At 45.0% G+C, this 8,426-nt stretch overlaps 1 protein-coding gene and 43 non-coding genes across 44 annotated transcripts in view; all 44 read right to left on the bottom strand.

The window, feature by feature from the left end:
* Positions 1–8,426, bottom strand: part of cxcr2 (chemokine (C-X-C motif) receptor 2) — a 45,166-nt gene that overhangs the window by 21,770 nt on the left and 14,970 nt on the right. The window lies entirely within an intron of this gene.
* Positions 195–277, bottom strand: trnal-caa. The gene has a single exon. It is a non-coding gene; the product is annotated as a tRNA-Leu (tRNA).
* Positions 350–432, bottom strand: trnal-caa. The gene has a single exon. It is a non-coding gene; the product is annotated as a tRNA-Leu (tRNA).
* Positions 515–597, bottom strand: trnal-uaa. Its single transcript has one exon. It is a non-coding gene; the product is annotated as a tRNA-Leu (tRNA).
* trnal-caa lies at positions 766–848 on the bottom strand. Its single transcript has one exon. It is a non-coding gene; the product is annotated as a tRNA-Leu (tRNA).
* trnal-caa lies at positions 921–1,003 on the bottom strand. The gene has a single exon. It is a non-coding gene; the product is annotated as a tRNA-Leu (tRNA).
* trnal-caa lies at positions 1,076–1,158 on the bottom strand. The gene has a single exon. It is a non-coding gene; the product is annotated as a tRNA-Leu (tRNA).
* On the bottom strand, positions 1,231–1,313 carry trnal-caa. Its single transcript has one exon. It is a non-coding gene; the product is annotated as a tRNA-Leu (tRNA).
* trnal-caa lies at positions 1,396–1,478 on the bottom strand. Its single transcript has one exon. It is a non-coding gene; the product is annotated as a tRNA-Leu (tRNA).
* trnal-uaa lies at positions 1,551–1,633 on the bottom strand. The gene has a single exon. It is a non-coding gene; the product is annotated as a tRNA-Leu (tRNA).
* On the bottom strand, positions 1,802–1,884 carry trnal-caa. Its single transcript has one exon. It is a non-coding gene; the product is annotated as a tRNA-Leu (tRNA).
* Positions 1,957–2,039, bottom strand: trnal-caa. Its single transcript has one exon. It is a non-coding gene; the product is annotated as a tRNA-Leu (tRNA).
* Positions 2,373–2,455, bottom strand: trnal-uaa. The gene has a single exon. It is a non-coding gene; the product is annotated as a tRNA-Leu (tRNA).
* Positions 2,624–2,706, bottom strand: trnal-caa. The gene has a single exon. It is a non-coding gene; the product is annotated as a tRNA-Leu (tRNA).
* Positions 2,779–2,861, bottom strand: trnal-caa. Its single transcript has one exon. It is a non-coding gene; the product is annotated as a tRNA-Leu (tRNA).
* Positions 2,934–3,016, bottom strand: trnal-caa. Its single transcript has one exon. It is a non-coding gene; the product is annotated as a tRNA-Leu (tRNA).
* trnal-caa lies at positions 3,099–3,181 on the bottom strand. Its single transcript has one exon. It is a non-coding gene; the product is annotated as a tRNA-Leu (tRNA).
* trnal-caa lies at positions 3,350–3,432 on the bottom strand. Its single transcript has one exon. It is a non-coding gene; the product is annotated as a tRNA-Leu (tRNA).
* On the bottom strand, positions 3,516–3,598 carry trnal-caa. Its single transcript has one exon. It is a non-coding gene; the product is annotated as a tRNA-Leu (tRNA).
* trnal-uaa lies at positions 3,671–3,753 on the bottom strand. Its single transcript has one exon. It is a non-coding gene; the product is annotated as a tRNA-Leu (tRNA).
* trnal-caa lies at positions 3,922–4,004 on the bottom strand. Its single transcript has one exon. It is a non-coding gene; the product is annotated as a tRNA-Leu (tRNA).
* Positions 4,077–4,159, bottom strand: trnal-caa. The gene has a single exon. It is a non-coding gene; the product is annotated as a tRNA-Leu (tRNA).
* On the bottom strand, positions 4,242–4,324 carry trnal-caa. The gene has a single exon. It is a non-coding gene; the product is annotated as a tRNA-Leu (tRNA).
* On the bottom strand, positions 4,397–4,479 carry trnal-caa. The gene has a single exon. It is a non-coding gene; the product is annotated as a tRNA-Leu (tRNA).
* Positions 4,562–4,644, bottom strand: trnal-uaa. The gene has a single exon. It is a non-coding gene; the product is annotated as a tRNA-Leu (tRNA).
* trnal-caa lies at positions 4,813–4,895 on the bottom strand. The gene has a single exon. It is a non-coding gene; the product is annotated as a tRNA-Leu (tRNA).
* Positions 4,979–5,061, bottom strand: trnal-uaa. Its single transcript has one exon. It is a non-coding gene; the product is annotated as a tRNA-Leu (tRNA).
* Positions 5,584–5,666, bottom strand: trnal-caa. Its single transcript has one exon. It is a non-coding gene; the product is annotated as a tRNA-Leu (tRNA).
* trnal-caa lies at positions 5,739–5,821 on the bottom strand. Its single transcript has one exon. It is a non-coding gene; the product is annotated as a tRNA-Leu (tRNA).
* Positions 5,904–5,986, bottom strand: trnal-uaa. The gene has a single exon. It is a non-coding gene; the product is annotated as a tRNA-Leu (tRNA).
* On the bottom strand, positions 6,155–6,237 carry trnal-caa. Its single transcript has one exon. It is a non-coding gene; the product is annotated as a tRNA-Leu (tRNA).
* On the bottom strand, positions 6,310–6,392 carry trnal-caa. The gene has a single exon. It is a non-coding gene; the product is annotated as a tRNA-Leu (tRNA).
* On the bottom strand, positions 6,475–6,557 carry trnal-caa. The gene has a single exon. It is a non-coding gene; the product is annotated as a tRNA-Leu (tRNA).
* trnal-uaa lies at positions 6,630–6,712 on the bottom strand. The gene has a single exon. It is a non-coding gene; the product is annotated as a tRNA-Leu (tRNA).
* trnal-caa lies at positions 6,785–6,867 on the bottom strand. The gene has a single exon. It is a non-coding gene; the product is annotated as a tRNA-Leu (tRNA).
* trnal-caa lies at positions 6,950–7,032 on the bottom strand. The gene has a single exon. It is a non-coding gene; the product is annotated as a tRNA-Leu (tRNA).
* On the bottom strand, positions 7,105–7,187 carry trnal-uaa. The gene has a single exon. It is a non-coding gene; the product is annotated as a tRNA-Leu (tRNA).
* On the bottom strand, positions 7,260–7,342 carry trnal-caa. The gene has a single exon. It is a non-coding gene; the product is annotated as a tRNA-Leu (tRNA).
* trnal-caa lies at positions 7,425–7,507 on the bottom strand. Its single transcript has one exon. It is a non-coding gene; the product is annotated as a tRNA-Leu (tRNA).
* trnal-caa lies at positions 7,580–7,662 on the bottom strand. The gene has a single exon. It is a non-coding gene; the product is annotated as a tRNA-Leu (tRNA).
* trnal-caa lies at positions 7,745–7,827 on the bottom strand. Its single transcript has one exon. It is a non-coding gene; the product is annotated as a tRNA-Leu (tRNA).
* On the bottom strand, positions 7,900–7,982 carry trnal-caa. Its single transcript has one exon. It is a non-coding gene; the product is annotated as a tRNA-Leu (tRNA).
* Positions 8,065–8,147, bottom strand: trnal-caa. Its single transcript has one exon. It is a non-coding gene; the product is annotated as a tRNA-Leu (tRNA).
* On the bottom strand, positions 8,220–8,302 carry trnal-uaa. Its single transcript has one exon. It is a non-coding gene; the product is annotated as a tRNA-Leu (tRNA).

Raw genomic sequence — 8,426 nt, 5'->3', positions numbered from 1 at the left:
ATAACAACCCTTTTAATTGAATCAGGTGTGTTGGAGCAGGGAAACATCTAAAACATGCAGGACAGCGGCCCTCGAGGACCGGAGTTCGACACCCCTGCCTTAACCGCTCGGCCATCCTGGTGGTTTGCTGAAAGAAATTCAACTTAAATCAGCCGTCAAAACCATCAACTGAAGGCTAAATCGATCAATGTAAATACCAGGAGTGGGGTTCGAACCCACGAGGATTTACATCCATTGGAACTTGAGTCCAACGCCTTAACCACTCGGCCATCCTGGTGGTTTGCTGAAAGAAATTTAACTTAAATCAGCCGTCAAACCATCAACTGAAGGCTAAATCGATCAATGTAAATACCAGGAGTGGGGTTCGAACCCACGAGGATTTACATCCATTGGAACTTGAGTCCAAAGCCTTAACCACTCGGCCATCCTGGTCACGGTAAGCTTTTAATTCGACCCGAAATCGATGTCAAACCAATAACCACAGGACACGTTTCTCATTAAAACAGAACCAAAATACCAGGAGTGGGGTTCGAACCCACGAGGATTTACATCCATTCGAACTTAAGTCCAACGCCTTAACCGCTCGGCCATCCTGGTCACAGAAAACTTTGAATTCAACCCAACAAGGATGTAAAACCAATAACCACAGGCCTACTTTCTCGTTAAAACATTACCAAAATAAAACAAGTGGGGTTCGAACCAACAAGGATATAAACCTTTCAAACCAACAACCTGAGTCCAAATGTATCCATCATACAACAACAATACCAGGAGTGGGACTTGAACCCACGAGGATTTACATCCATTGGAACTTGAGTCCAACGCCTTAACCGCTCGGCCATCCTGGTGGTTTGCTGAAAGAAATTCAACTTAAATCAGCCGTCAAACCATCAACTGAAGGCTAAATCGATCAATGTAAATACCAGGAGTGGGGTTCGAACCCACGAGGATTTACATCCATTGGAACTTGAGTCCAACGCCTTAACCGCTCGGCCATCCTGGTGGTTTGCTGAAAGAAATTTAACTTAAATCAGCCGTCAAACCATCAACTGAAGGCTAAATCGATCAATGTAAATACCAGGAGTGGGGTTCGAACCCACGAGGATTTACATCCATTGGAACTTGAGTCCAACGCCTTAACCGCTCGGCCATCCTGGTGGTTTGCTGAAAGAAATTTAACTTAAATCAGCCGTCAAACCATCAACTGAAGGCTAAATCGATCAATGTAAATACCAGGAGTGGGGTTCGAACCCACGAGGATTTACATCCATTGGAACTTGAGTCCAACGCCTTAACCACTCGGCCATCCTGGTCACGGTAAGCTTTTAATTCGACCCGAAATCGATGTCAAACCAATAACCACAGGCCACGTTTCTAGGGAAAACAGAACCAAAATACCAGGAGTGGGGTTCGAACCCACGAGGATTTACATCCATTGGAACTTGAGTCCAACGCCTTAACCGCTCGGCCATCCTGATGTTTTGATGAAAGAAATTCAACTTAAATCAGACATCAAACCATCGCCAGAACACTAAACCGATCCAAATAAATACCAGGAGTGGGGTTCGAACCCACGAGGATTTACATCCATTGGAACTTAAGTCCAACGCCTTAACCGCTCGGCCATCCTGGTCACAGAAAACTTTGAATTCAACCCAACAAGGATGTAAAACCAATAACCACAGGCCTACTTTCTCGTTAAAACATTACCAAAATAAAACGAGTGGGGTTCGAACCAACAAGGATATAAACCTTTCAAACCAACAACCTGAGGCCAAATGTATACATCATACAACAACAATACCAGGAGTGGGACTTGAACCCACGAGGATTTACATCCATTGGAACTTGAGTCCAACGCCATAACCGCTCGGCCATCCTGGTGGTTTGCTGAAAGAAATTCAACTTAAATCAGTCGTCAAACCATCAACTGAAGGCTAAATCGATCAATGTAAATACCAGGAGTGGGGTTCGAACCCACGAGGATTTACATCCATTGGAACTTGAGTCCAAAGCCTTAACCACTCGGCCATCCTGGTCACAGAAAACTTTGAATTCAACCCAACAAGGATGTAAAACCAATAACCACAGGCCTACTTTCTCGTTAAAACATTACCAAAATAAAACGAGTGGGGTTCGAACCAACAAGGATATAAACCTTTCAAACCAACAACCTGAGGCCAAATGTATACATCATACAACAACAATACCAGGAGTGGGACTTGAACCCACGAGGATTTACATCCATTGGAACTTGAGTCCAACGCCATAATCCCTCGGCCATCCTGGTCACGGTAAGCTTTTAATTCGACCCGAAATCGATGTCAAACCAATAACCACAGGCCACGTTTCTAGGGAAAACAGAACCAAAATACCAGGAGTGGGGTTCGAACCCACGAGGATTTACATCCATTGGAACTTAAGTCCAACGCCTTAACCGCTCGGCCATCCTGGTCACAGAAAACTCTGAATTCAACCCAACAAGGATGTAAAACCAATAACCACAGGCCTACTTTCTCGTTAAAACATTACCAAAATAAAACAAGTGGGGTTCGAACCAACAAGGATATAAACCTTTCAAACCAACAACCTGAGTCCAAATGTATCCATCATACAACAACAATACCAGGAGTGGGACTTGAACCCACGAGGATTTACATCCATTGGAACTTGAGTCCAACGCCTTAACCGCTCGGCCATCCTGGTGGTTTGCTGAAAGAAATTCAACTTAAATCAGCCGTCAAACCATCAACTGAAGGCTAAATCGATCAATGTAAATACCAGGAGTGGGGTTCGAACCCACGAGGATTTACATCCATTGGAACTTGAGTCCAACGCCTTAACCGCTCGGCCATCCTGGTGGTTTGCTGAAAGAAATTCAACTTAAATCAGTCGTCAAACCAACAACTGAAGGCTAAATCGATCAATGTAAATACCCGGAGTGGGGTTCGAACCCACGAGGATTTACATCCATTGGAACTTGAGTCCAACGCCTTAACCACTCGGCCATCCTGGTCACGGTAAGCTTTTAATTCGACCCGAAATCGATGTCAAACCAATAACCACAGGCCACGTTTCTAGGGAAAACAGAACCAAAATACCAGGAGTGGGGTTCGAACCCACGAGGATTTACATCCATTGGAACTTGAGTCCAACGCCTTAACCGCTCGGCCATCCTGGTCACAGAAAACTTTGAATTCAACCCAACAAGGATGTAAAACCAATAACCACAGGCCTACTTTCTCGTTAAAACCTTACCAAAATAAAACGAGTGGGGTTCGAACCAACAAGGATATAAACCTTTCAAACCAACAACCTGAGGCCAAATGTATCCATCATACAACAACATTACCAGGAGTGGGGTTCGAACACACGAGGATTTACATCCATTGGAACTTGAGTCCAACGCCTTAACCACTCGGCCATCCTGGTCACGGTAAGCTTTTAATTTCGACCCGAAATCGATGTCAAACCAATAACCACAGGCCACGTTTCTAGGGAAAACAGAACCAAAATACCAGGAGTGGGGTTCGAACCCACGAGGATTTACATCCATTGGAACTTGAGTCCAACGCCTTAACCGCTCGGCCATCCTGGTGTTTTGGTGAAAGAAATTCAACTTAAATCAGACATCAAACCATCGCCAGAACACTAAACCGATCCAAATAAATACCAGGAGTGGGGTTCGAACCCACGAGGATTTACATCCATTGGAACTTAAGTCCAGCGCCTTAACCGCTCGGCCATCCTGGTCACAGAAAACGTTGAATTCAACCCAACAAGGATGTAAAACCAATAACCACAGGCCTACTTTCTCGTTAAAACATTACCAAAATAAAACGAGTGGGGTTCGAACCAACAAGGATATAAACCTTTCAAACCAACAACCTGAGGCCAAATGTATACATCATACAACAACAACACCAGGAGTGGGACTTGAACCCACGAGGATTTACATCCATTGGAACTTGAGTCCAACGCCTTAACCGCTCGGCCATCCTGGTGGTTTGCTGAAAGAAATTCAACTTAAATCAGTCGTCAAACCAACAACTGAAGGCTAAATCGATCAATGTAAATACCCGAAGTGGGGTTCGAACCCACGAGGATTTACATCCATTGGAACTTGAGTCCAACGCCTTAACCACTCGGCCATCCTGGTAACGGTAAGCTTTTAATTCGACCCGAAATCGATGTCAAACCAATAACCACAGGCCACGTTTCTAGGGAAAACAGAACCAAAATACCAGGAGTGGGGTTCGAACCCACGAGGATTTACATCCATTGGAACTTGAGTCCAACGCCTTAACCGCTCGGCCATCCTGGTGTTTTGCTGAAAGAAATTCAACCTAAATCAGACATCAAACCATCGCCAGAACACTAAACCGATCCAAATAAATACCAGGAGTGGGGTTCGAACCCACGAGGATTTACATCCATTGGAACTTGAGTCCAAAGCCTTAACCACTCGGCCATCCTGGTCACGGTAAGCTTTTAATTCGACCCGAAATCGATGTCAAACCAATAACCACAGGACACGTTTCTCATTAAAACAGAACCAAAATACCAAGAGTGGGGTTCGAACCCACAAGGATTTACATCCATTGGAACTTAAGTCCAACGCCTTAACCGCTCGGCCATCCTGGTCACAGAAAACTTTGAATTCAACCCAACAAGGATGTAAAACCAATAACCACAGGCCTACTTTCTCGTTAAAACCTTACCAAAATAAAACGAGTGGGGTTCGAACCAACAAGGATATAAACCTTTCAAACCAACAACCTGAGGCCAAATGTATCCATCATACAACAACAATACCAGGAGTGGGGTTCGAACACACGAGGATTTACATCCATTGGAACTTGAGTCCAACGCCTTAACCACTCGGCCATCCTGGTCACGGTAAGCTTTTAATTTCGACCCGAAATCGATGTCAAACCAATAACCACAGGCCACGTTTCTAGGGAAAACAGAACCAATATACCAGGAGTGGGGTTCGAACCCACGAGGATTTACATCCATTGGAACTTAAGTCCAACGCCTTAACCCCTCAGCCATCCTGGTCACAGAAAACTTTGAATTCAACCCAACAAGGATGTAAAACCAATAACCACAGGCATACTTTCTCGTTAAAACATTACCAAAATAAAACGAGTGGGGTTCGAACCAACAAGGATATAAACCTTTCAAACCAACAACCTGAGTCCAAATGTATCCATCATACAACAACAATACCAGGAGTGGGACTTGAACCCACGAGGATTTACATCCATTGGAACTTGAGTCCAACGCCTTAACCCAGGGGTGTCGAGCTCCGGTCCTCGAGGGCCGCTGTCCTGCATGTTTTAGATGTTTCCCTGATCCAGCTCACCTGATTCGAATGAATGGTCGTTATAACAACCCTTTTAATTGAATCAGGTGTGTTGGAGCAGGGAAACATCTAAAACATGCAGGACAGCGGCCCTCGAGGACCGGAGTTCGACACCCCTGCCTTAACCGCTCGGCCATCCTGGTGGTTTGCTGAAAGAAATTCAACTTAAATCAGCCGTCAAACCATCAACTGAAGGCTAAATCGATCAATGTAAATACCAGGAGTGGGGTTCGAACCCACGAGGATTTACATCCATTGGAACTTGAGTCCAACGCCTTAACCACTCGGCCATCCTGGTGGTTTGCTGAAAGAAATTTAACTTAAATCAGCCGTCAAACCATCAACTGAAGGCTAAATCGATCAATGTAAATACCAGGAGTGGGGTTCGAACCCACGAGGATTTACATCCATTGGAACTTGAGTCCAAAGCCTTAACCACTCGGCCATCCTGGTCACGGTAAGCTTTTAATTCGACCCGAAATCGATGTCAAACCAATAACCACAGGACACGTTTCTCATTAAAACAGAACCAAAATACCAGAAGTGGGGTTCGAACCCACGAGGATTTACATCCATTGGAACTTAAGTCCAACGCCTTAACCGCTCGGCCATCCTGGTCACAGAAAACTTTGAATTCAACCCAACAAGGATGTAAAACCAAAAACCACAGGCCTACTTTCTCGTTAAAACATTACCAAAATAAAACAAGTGGGGTTCGAACCAACAAGGATATAAACCTTTCAAACCAACAACCTGAGTCCAAATGTATCCATCATACAACAACAATACCAGGAGTGGGACTTGAACCCACGAGGATTTACATCCATTGGAACTTGAGTCCAACGCCTTAACCGCTCGGCCATCCTGGTGGTTTGCTGAAAGAAATTCAACTTAAATCAGCCGTCAAACCATCAACTGAAGGCTAAATCGATCAATGTAAATACCAGGAGTGGGGTTCGAACCCACGAGGATTTACATCCATTGGAACTTGAGTCCAACGCCTTAACCACTCGGCCATCCTGGTCACGGTAAGCTTTTAATTTGACCCAAAATCGATGTCAAACCAATAACCACAGGCCACGTTTCTAGGGAAAACAGAACCAAAATACCAGGAGTGGGGCTCGAACCCACGAGGATTTACATCCATTGGAACTTGAGTCCAACGCCTTAACCGCTCGGCCATCCTGGTGTTTTGCTGAAAGAAATTCAACTTAAATCAGACATCAAACCATCGCCAGAACACTAAACCGATCCAAATAAATACCAGGAGTGGGGTTCGAACCCACGAGGATTTACATCCATTGGAACTTAAGTCCAACGCCTTAACCGCTCGGCCATCCTGGTGTTTTGCTGAAAGAAATTCAACTTAAATCAGACATCAAACCATCGCCAGAACACTAAACCGATCCAAATAAATACCAGGAGTGGGGTTCGAACCCACGAGGATTTACATCCATTGGAACTTGAGTCCAACGCCTTAACCACTCGGCCATCCTGGTCACGGTAAGCTTTTAATTTGACCCAAAATCGATGTCAAACCAATAACCACAGGCCACGTTTCTAGGGAAAACAGAACCAAAATACCAGGAGTGGGGCTCGAACCCACGAGGATTTACATCCATTGGAACTTGAGTCCAACGCCTTAACCGCTCGGCCATCCTGGTGTTTTGCTGAAAGAAATTCAACTTAAATCAGACATCAAACCATCGCCAGAACACTAAACCGATCCAAATAAATACCAGGAGTGGGGTTCGAACCCACGAGGATTTACATCCATTGGAACTTAAGTCCAACGCCTTAACCGCTCGGCCATCCTGGTGGTTTGCTGAAAGAAATTCAACTTAAATCAGTCGTCAAACCATCAACTGTAGGCTAAATCGATCAATGTAAATACCAGGAGTGGGGTTCGAACCCACGAGGATTTACATCCATTGGAACTTGAGGCCAACGCCTTAACCACTCGGCCATCCTGGTCACGGTAAGCTTTTAATTTGACCCAAAATCGATGTCAAACCAATAACCACAGGCCACGTTTCTAGGGAAAACAGAACCAAAATACCAGGAGTGGGGCTCGAACCCACGAGGATTTACATCCATTGGAACTTGAGTCCAACGCCATAACCGCTCGGCCATCCTGGTGGTTTGCTGAAAGAAATTCAACTTAAATCAGTCGTCAAACCATCAACTGAAGGCTAAATCGATCAATGTAAATACCAGGAGTGGGGTTCGAACCCACGAGGATTTACATCCATTGGAACTTGAGGCCAACGCCTTAACCACTCGGCCATCCTGGTCACGGTAAGCTTTTAATTTGACCCAAAATCGATGTCAAACCAATAACCACAGGCCACGTTTCTAGGGAAAACAGAACCAAAATACCAGGAGTGGGGCTCGAACCCACGAGGATTTACATCCATTGGAACTTGAGTCCAACGCCATAACCGCTCGGCCATCCTGGTGGTTTGCTGAAAGAAATTCAACTTAAATCAGTCGTCAAACCATCAACTGAAGGCTAAATCGATCAATGTAAATACCAGGAGTGGGGTTCGAACCCACGAGGATTTACATCCATTGGAACTTGAGTCCAACGCCTTAACCACTCGGCCATCCTGGTCACGGTAAGCTTTTAATTCGACCCGAAATCGATGTCAAACCAATAACCACAGGCCACGTTTCTAGGGAAAACAGAACCAAAATACCAGGAGTGGGGTTCGAACCCACGAGGATTTACATCCATTGGAACTTGAGTCCAACGCCTTAACCGCTCGGCCATCCTGGTGTTTTGCTGAAAGAAATTCAACTTAAATCAGACATCAAACCATCGCCAGAACACTAAACCAATCCAAATTAATACCAGGAGTGGGGTTCGAACCCACAAGGATTTACATCCATTGGAACTTAAGTCCAACGCCTTAACCGCTCGGCCATCCTGGTCACAGAAAACTTTGAATTCAACCCAAGAAGGATGTAAAACCAATAACCACAGGCCTACTTTCTCGTTAAAACATTACCAAAATAAAACGAGTGGGGTTTGAACCAACAAGGATATAAACCTTTC

The sequence above is a fragment of the Hypomesus transpacificus genome, chromosome 23 (assembly GCF_021917145.1).
Source record: "Hypomesus transpacificus isolate Combined female chromosome 23, fHypTra1, whole genome shotgun sequence".
Lineage (NCBI taxonomy): Eukaryota > Metazoa > Chordata > Actinopteri > Osmeriformes > Osmeridae > Hypomesus > Hypomesus transpacificus.
Note: the sequence above shows the minus strand (reverse complement) of the source record. Positions and strands in the feature narration are given on the sequence as shown.